Below are 9,641 nucleotides of genomic sequence, written 5' to 3' on the forward strand. Positions count from 1 at the left end.
TCGTAAAGACTTCAAAAACCGCTTGCTTAAAACCACAAACTTTCAACTCTAATAAGGTTTACAAATTTCTCAATTCTAACTTCTTTATTTGCTAGTATTTTCTTCCCGATGTTTAACCTTCAACGGCCAAATAACAAATGAGCGACTTACAACAACAAATGGAAGTTTTTAACGACCTTTACTGGCTATACAGCCCTTGCACGGTCGGTTGCGACTTACACAATGAATCGGTGTCTTTATATACAAAGAGCGCGGACCTCGAAGAGAGCACCCTAGCAACAATTCAAGCATCTCATAAATGTGAGTTCGTGGTCTAGTGGTTAAGACCGATGGGCACAGTGCTGAAGGTCCCGAGTTCGATTCTCACTCGGGGTGCTAAAAATATCAGTACATCAGAAGGGTAATTTTCACCCTCTCACACACATCTCTGGTACCCAGACAGGAGTTTAAACTAGAATGGGTACTTTGGGGGCCTCGGGTGGTCAAAGTTGCCCCCTACTTTTGACCTGGAGATCAATCTTCTGATATCTCTCTGGTTTGTCTGTTTGCACCGAGTGGCCCGGTGGTTCTCTCCGAGTACTACGGCTTCCTCCACCATAATAACAGAGTTCCCGGTGTCCTACACGCTCCCGTAGGTGGTGTTGGGTGGGGATTGTTCTGGTGGTGGAATAATATTGTAAAGGACACATTAATCCTTAGGGAGTGTACATGGATCCGCTGTACCCTTGCAATCAATCAAGGGGTGCGTCTAGATTGGCGGAATCTCGAGTACATACATAACAACCAAGGATAAAAGGATGATTTTATATGCATTTATCGTTAACGCATTGTTCAAACGGGTGATTTTTATTATAGATAACAATTAAACGATAAATTACAAATACTGTCTTATGTCAAAACTGCATTTTTGTCACACATGTAAAATTACACAGTGTTCCGCAGGAATAGGAGGGATTCATCCGTACTAGAAAGTATAACCATGACCTGTAACGAACCCTAAGCTTGTCAGGTTCATTTGAGACGAGAGGGCTAATGATCCGTTCAAGGTTGTCTACAGGTGTGACACAAATCGCTACCTAGTGTTTTACAATCATTGCAACATCAGATGATTGCTTTTTTTATGAATGTATTAATGTTGTTTGATTTTTAATTTTAGTTCATCTATAAATTATTTTGGAGTTTTAAGTACATGACGTTCATGCTCACTGAACAAGTCTAACGTTTGTTTATGAGTAAGCTGAAGCACGCCTCTTGGTGCAAGATTTTCTCGCAGTATTGATCATGAAGACAATTTGTTGGCCTTCTGCTGTTTTCTGCTCTAGATAAGTTTATAGCGCATTTTTTTTTTTACATTCATGAACATTTGCTAAATATGAGTTATTTGTAACAATAAAATGTACACATTTTATATAAAACATTTATATAAAACAAATATTCCCAATGATTTAATTAAAAAAAAAAAGTTTGTGTTTCTCTTTTAAAACAAAAAAGTAATGTAATTTTTTCGAAAGGAAAACAAATACGTCAACACATCCGAATTTTGAACAAATGTCTAATTTCTACCTTATTTTACAAAAAAAAAAAAAAAATAGCACATGAAGGGTATACTTTTTTTTTATTAAATATTTGATTTAATCAGGCCTTTATGCAAATTTGCATCAAAATTTCAATATAGGATCAAAACTGTATCGTATTCCATATGTGTATAGGAAAACTATTCAATTCAATACTAAACAAAAGGCTTGATAAATATTTAGAAACAAATAATATCATAAATCCATGTCAGATTGGTTTTTCAAGTAAAAGTAGGACACCGGATCACATGTTTGTTTTAAAAACTATAATGGATAAGTACACCAGTATGAAAGGTGGGAAACTCTTTATCATCTTCCAATCCAAGTATTTCTACTCTATTACATATATATGACCATACCATAAAACCCATCTTAATGTATGGCAGTGAAATTACAAGTATGATAAAAATTAGCTCTACAGCATGCCAGAAAGAAAGTGAACATTTATTACATAGATATAGGAAGATGCGATGTGAGTGCCAATGAGACATGTAACTCTCAATCCAAATAATAATTTAAAAAAGGTAAACCATCACAGCGCATTTATATGAATGATTTTGTTTATTTAAATCCAATTTAAGATATATGAAGTATATATTAGGTGTAAACAAAAAAAGTCTTCTAATTTTTGGAATTTTGGGTCCTCCATGCTCTTCAACTTTGTATTTATTTGGCTTTTTTAACTATTTTGATCTGAGCGTCACTGATGAGTCTTATGTAGACGAAACGCATGTCTGGCGTATAAAACTATAATCCTGGTACTTTTGATAACTATTCTAACCTAGCTGTGCTAGGAGAGCTTGGTAGATTCCCTTTATATTTTTCAGTTTAAAATATTGGTTTAGAAAAAAGAATATGAAAGATGGTTTACTGTATGATACCTATATGTGTAATGAAAACATGTTTAATAATAATATTGAATGCTGGCATTCATCCATACATTTAATTTTTAAAAAGCTGAATATTCATTATTTGGAGGTGAAGCTCAACTTTTTAATTAAGTCAGTTAAGCAAATACTTTGTAATAGTTTTGTAAAATTTTGGAACTCAAAAAGAGCAGATACACAGAGTAGTAAATTAGATACTTATTTCAAACTTAAAACTTGTTTTTCGAAAGAAATGTGTCTATCTTTAAACAATTTTCAATTGACGGAAGTGCCATATGTAAAAATAGAATCAGTGCACATGATCTCAAAATAGAAAGAGACAGATATAAAAAATTATATATAGAAAGAGACCAAAGGCTTTGTTAGAAATGTACTCTAAATCTGGTTGAAGATTAACAACGTTTTATACCTAGTTGTCTAGCATACAAAAATGATAGGGAGATATTTTCCAAGGAGATAAACTGTTTTTGTCCCAATTTTATACATCTTTCAATGCAAATGAGGCAAAATTTGTTTGGTTATTTACTAATGAAAATGTATATGTACTTAAATATTTAGTGAGCTATATTATTACATGTCTAGATGTAAGACGAAATGTTAATTAATGTATGTAATAAAAAAGATAATTGTAATTATGTTATGGTTCTGATCTTCTTCTTTTCAAAATAATAGTAACAGAGTTAGAATAGTATAAAACTAAAAATTAGTTAAAACAGGAACTTGTATGTACACTATACATTCTTAAATTTTGAAATGGATAAAAATAATATCTTATCAGTTGTTTAAATTTCCCTTAACAAAGGAAAGGGCGTTTGACATTTGCGCTGATTTTGAAAATTTCCATTCTTTCATTTGCGCCGATTTCATTTTTTCGTTTGTGCCTATTTTATATTTTTTCCTAATTGGATTAACAGGTAAGTTAGGGACAACATCAACAGATCAATGTAGGATAAAAAACTTAAATCAAATAGTTTGGGGGTGGGGGTTACAACTCTGCAAGTTTTGTATATCTAAAATAGATTTTTACATATATCTCTATTTGGTAAATCATTTTTTCCCAAATTAAGTTAAGAGGGGGCAGTGAAAAACTATTTGAATAAAGTATTTTATCCTACATTGAACTTCTGATGTTATCCCTTACAGGTAAGTTCATACTTTTACATTGGCCGAGCACAGAGTATAAAGACAAATCAAGTAACATTGCAATTAGTAAATGGCTATCCCAATGTTTCGGGTTACCATTCCTTTCCCTAAATGAAATCGATGACTGCTTCACGTTTGCCGGTGTCTGACGCTCCGCTCTTTCTGATGACAAATGTCATACATTGATTCTTAGACAACGTACAAGTACACATTCCATAACGGTCAACCAATTTGTGATGGCGTCCATAAAATTAACGAAGGGATGATTTCAGCTTCACCATTTGGAACTCTTGGTTTAATAGCTCCCTTGTGAGAAAATGCAAACTCTAAAATACCCTCACCAGTACGTATGCCAGACAAAGAGAAAATGGCCTTCGTTCTCGACAATTACACCAAATATAGAAGAGACGAAATCATAAGAAAGGAATATATTAGATGTGTTGCCTATACATACTCGGCAAAAACAGATTTATGATTTGAATGTATTCCGTTTTTATGGATTTGAATGCTGTACATATATTTTTAATTCGTCATTTTCGTAGAAACAAAGTGCTTTTATCTTAGGTTTTTACTTCTTGATTTAAAGCAGTCCTGAGAAAACAGTTATATGCATGTTATGATGATTGACAATTCATAACATATGTACAACTGGCTAAAGGAGGAGGTCTTTAATGATAAATGAAAATAACATTACTGGGAAGGAGAGTTGTCTCATTGGCACTCATGCCACATCTTCTTAAATCATTTCACCTGTAATTTATCTGTTATTTACCTGTAACAAAATTGGCGCAAATGAAAAAAAATATAGGCGCAAATGAACTGCAGATCGGCGCAAAAGCAAAACGCTGAAAGGAAAGTGAAAGGAACTACTAATCCGTATTAGTAATTGGTTAAATTTAGGGACTAGTATGGTTTCATAATTAGTTTATATATATGTAATTTAAATCTAAAACCTGATCCTGCCTGCAATTAAATGTATATGATTTTTATAGAATGAAGATAATAACATCTGTCTGAACTTTTTTTTTAATGTTTCATTTTAGTTTATAAAAATGTTTTTTTATCATAAATCAAACAAACATTTTTAATTTATAAACCATGAATGAGTTTTAAGGGCGGAGCAACACTATTTTCATGGAAATGAGATAAACCAATGTATACTAAATATCATTGACTGACCACTAGTACTAGTAGTTCCACTAACAATGACCTGATCACAAACTAACCAATTTTTAACGCCACCGGCGTTGTCAAAAACATACATAAGTCCTGCTGCCTCAAGATGAAACTAAAACTAGAAGCAGTATTATGAAAAAGTAAGGGACACTCATCAGGGAAGGTCTATTAACAGGACAGATAAAACCAGGACAGTTATTTTCGATACGTTTTTATCTGTAACTTTTGTTTTACTCAACATATTGTTGAAATTTAAATTGTATAATAAAGAACAAAGTATTAACTTACATTATTTGTAAAAAATATAAAAATAAATAATAAGTAAATTAAAAAAAATCTGCCAGGACAGTTTAATTTTATAAAAAAAATGGCTGAAATTGCAGAGAAAAGTTTACTTATAATATTGAAATATTTTCTACAAAACAACTGTCTGGCAGACTATTTTTGTACCATTATAAAGTTTATATAATATTCATTCTAAAAATCTATAATTTAGTATTTTTTTCCTCTTTCAAAGGTAAAAAAATCTGCCAGGACAGTAGCCTTTCATGTTGGAAATTTTGTTGAAATTATTTCAAAATCAAAATACAAAGTTCAATATCTTCTTCAAAATAAATGTCTGGTAAACAAATGTTAGTTCATTGGAAAGTTTAGAATATAAGCTTTATGAAAATATAAAATTATATGAACTTTTATGACATTAACACCAAAAAAATCTGCCAGGACAGTAGCCTACTCCGTTAAATTTTAAGAATAAAATGGCTGAAATTGTCGAGAAAAGTTTACATATAATTGTTATATTTTCTTCAGAACAACTGTCTGGCATAACATTTATGTACGATTATACAGATTATGGAATAATCTTTCTAAATATCTACGATTTAATATTTTTTGCCTCTTTTAAAGGTAAAAAAATCTGCCAGGACAGTAGCGTTTCACGTAAGAAATTTTGTTGAAATTAGTTCAAAATCAAAGTATACAGTTAAACATATCTTCTTCAAAATAAAGGTCTGGTAAACAAATTTTAGTTCATTGAAAAGTTTGAAATATGAGCTTCATGAAAACATAAAAGGATATAGACATTTATTTCCTTAACGCCAAAAAAATATGCCAGGACAGTAGCCTCCTCCGTAAAATTTCTGTATAAATTGCGGAAATTAACAACGCAATTTTTAAATGTATTATTGGAATAGTTTCTTTATTGCGATTGTTTGAATTACAATTTTGATACTACAAGAAAATAAAAGCTAGACCAAATTGTAAAATAAAAAAAATAAAAAAAAGTGAACAAAGAAATTGCCAGGACAGTAAATTATTCGCACAAATTTGTTTCAAATCAAAAAATGAAAGTTGAATAGATTATAATTTTGTGTTGTTGTTATAATTCGTTGTAAAGTTAAATTTTGGGAAAAGATAAAAAAATATGCATTTGATTTTAGAAGAATTCCTTAAAAAACGGCCCATGAGGCGACCTATTGCTAAATATTTAGTTGGCACGTGCTAAGCTTTACGATCTGTCATCGAAACTGTGTATTTGTATATTCTGTCATGTCAACCGTAAAGCGAGCGTGTGGTAAAGAAGATATTTAGCTTTAATTTTAGGAAAACTAATAGATTATATATTATAAGATAAATTTAATGCAATAGATTGTTGGATGTTCACAATCCAAATGCTGTTTGGAATGAACTGTGCATGGCAAATTTGATTCATTACAAAACATGTAAGAGTGTAAATGGCAGAAAGGAGTTAAAAAATGCAATATTGGAAACTCTTTTTATGTATTAAAGGGGATAAAAAAAAAGTGACACTTTCCTGTGCTCTTAATATATTACTTATTAGTGAATAAACACCTTTTGAGTATTTGACACCAATCAGTGACTTTGAAGTTTTTATTACTGTCAAAACATAATTCTGATATATGTCTTCCGTCTGTGATACAATGAATAGAGATCGAATTAAATCAACAAATAATGTTTTTAATAACCACACCAATGTAATTATGTTTTCTAAAAATAATCACTTTAATGCTTCTATCACGGATTTTTAAACTGAAAACTTTGAATAAAATAGAAAAAAATCTTTGATAATTCTTCACTTGTTCCTATCAAGGATTTGTATAGTAAGTCTTACTATATATACAAATCCATGTCCCTATGTATTAGTAATTTCCTAGCAATTTTTTTTTTTTAATTTATAGGTTTTTTTTAATAGTTAAGTCCTAATTATCATTTCAAAAAAGAATGCCAGATAAGTTAATAAATATACAATTTTTTTTTATGATTAAAAATAATGTTTATTTCTGCCATTTATAAAACATGTAGCATAGTAGGCTTAAGTCCAGCTTATGATTTAAACGGAGTGTGCTACTGTCCTGGCAGATTTTGTTTTCGTTGATGAAATAAATGTTCATATATTTTTATATTTTCTTAAAGCTTATGTTTTAAACTTTTAAATGAACTAAAATTTGTTTACCAGACATCTATTTTGAAGAAGATATTGAACTTTATATTTTGATTTTGAACTAATTTCAACAAAATTTCTTACGTGAAACGCTACTGTCCTGGCAGATTTTTTTACCTTTAAAAGAGGCAAAAAATATTAAATCGTAGATATTTAGAAAGATTATTCCATAATCTGTATAATCGTACATAAATGTTATGCCAGACAGTTGTTCTGAAGAAAATATAACAATTATATGTAAACTTTTCTCGACAATTTCAGCCATTTTATTCTTAAAATTTAACGGAGTAGGCTACTGTCCTGGCAGATTTTTTTGGTGTTAATGTCATAAAAGTTCATATAATTTTATATTTTCATAAAGCTTATATTCTAAACTTTCCAATGAACTAACATTTGTTTACCAGACATTTATTTTGAAGAAGATATTGAACTTTGTATTTTGATTTTGAACTAATTTCAACAAAATTTCCAACATGAAAGGCTACTGTCCTGGCAGATTTTTTTACCTTTAAAAGAGGAAAAAAATACTAAATTATAGATTTTAAGAATGAATATTATATAAAATTTATATTAATGGTACAAAAATAGTCTGCCAGACAGTTGTTTTGTAGAAAATATTTCAATTATAAGTAAACTTTTCTCTGCAATTTCAGCCATTTTTTTCATAAAATTAAACTGTCCTGGCAGATTTTTTTTAATTTACTTATTATTTATTTTTATATTTTTTACAAATAATGTAAGTAAATACCCTGTTCTTTATTATACAATTTAAATTTCAACAATATGTTAAGTAAAACAAAAGTTACAGATAAAAACGTATCGAAAATAACTGTCCTGGTTTTATCTGTCCTGTTTATAGACCTTCCCCACTCATCAATTTCGATAGCTGATAAGTCACTTAAATGATTTTGAAGATGAGGAGTCGTTGAGTCAATTCAGAGTATGGTTGAAATATGCAGTTGATAACTTAAAAACAACAAGTTTACACAATGAAAAGAAGAAGTTAAGACTTTTTTTGCTTTTCAATGTATATAAATAAATAGCTTTAAAATTCCATTAAAATTTTCTTTGTATGTCATAATTTTTTTTAAAGCAAAAAAAATGCATTTGCCTCCTATGTTCTGTTTTATCCATAGTGGCTATGTTTCTTGACGTACAAGGAAATACAATACAAAATTGATACTAGACACTCTGAAACTCATTCAGCATAAGTTTGACTGAAGCTGATTTAGAAGTTTTAGAGAAGATATGTTTGGAGATAGAAAACATTAAAAACAAATTGTGTAAAATGGTCTTTGAAATACAATATTAACTAAACTGGTAAAATTAAATGTGCAAAACAAAAGTAAGTGGCTTGCAAAATCTAGCTATAGATAATGGGGTCATTGTAAGAGAGAACAAAAATAGGGGGATGGTTGGGCGCTTTTTAAAAAACATGATTTACCCTGCCACATACTTTATATGAATGTCCCGAGTCAGGAGCCTATAGTTCATTGGTTGTCGTTGGTTTCTGTCTGTCATATTTGTTTTTCGTAAATTGTTTTGTTTTGAATTCGTATAATGCTGGTGTCGTTCGGTCATTCGGGGTACTATCAGTTCAGTGGTTGTTGGTTCATATTGGTTATATTTGTTTTTTTGTAATTTTGATTTGTTATAAAGTGCACCATTAGTTATCTCTATTGAATTTTCATATTTGTCACGTTTGGTCCTTTTATAGAAGACTATACCGTACATGTTTTTCACATTGTTACAGGCGATACGGTTGCATTCAATTGCTTACATCTTATTCAAATGAATTTTGCTGGATACTTGTCTCATTTGCGGGTCATTTTTATAAATTTCCTGGAACAAAACTTTAAATTTTTCGAAAAATTAAGGATTTTATTATCCTAGGAGAACATTACCTTGGCCGTATTTGGCACAACTTTTTGGAATTTTGGATCCTCAATGCTCTTCAACTTTGTACTTGTTCGGCTTTACAACTATTTTGATCTGAGCGCCACTTATGAGTCTTATGTAGACAAACAAGCGTCTGGCATATTGAATAATATCCTGGTATCTTTGATAACTAATTGCAATTATATAACAACTCCTTATTTCAATATTAAAAAAAATCTTACTAAATAATCGTGGAAAATTTGTTTTCAAGTGAAATAATAGAAACTTATGAAGTTGAGTCTTCTTTTGTCCTATAATATATGAATTTCAACTTTTTTTATCGAAATTTTTTATTTACTATCAATGTTTAAACCCAAACATTCATAGTAAAGAAAATTTCCGATTTAAAACGTTGAATGTAAATGATACCAAACTCCTAAGTCATATATTATTCGTGAGTAATAATTTAATTTGAATTCTTTTTCTCTTCGTCTGAAAAATTGTAGTTGTGGTGTAAGCCTA

Source organism: Mytilus trossulus, chromosome 9 (genome assembly GCF_036588685.1).
Source record: "Mytilus trossulus isolate FHL-02 chromosome 9, PNRI_Mtr1.1.1.hap1, whole genome shotgun sequence".
NCBI classification, from domain to species: domain Eukaryota; kingdom Metazoa; phylum Mollusca; class Bivalvia; order Mytilida; family Mytilidae; genus Mytilus; species Mytilus trossulus.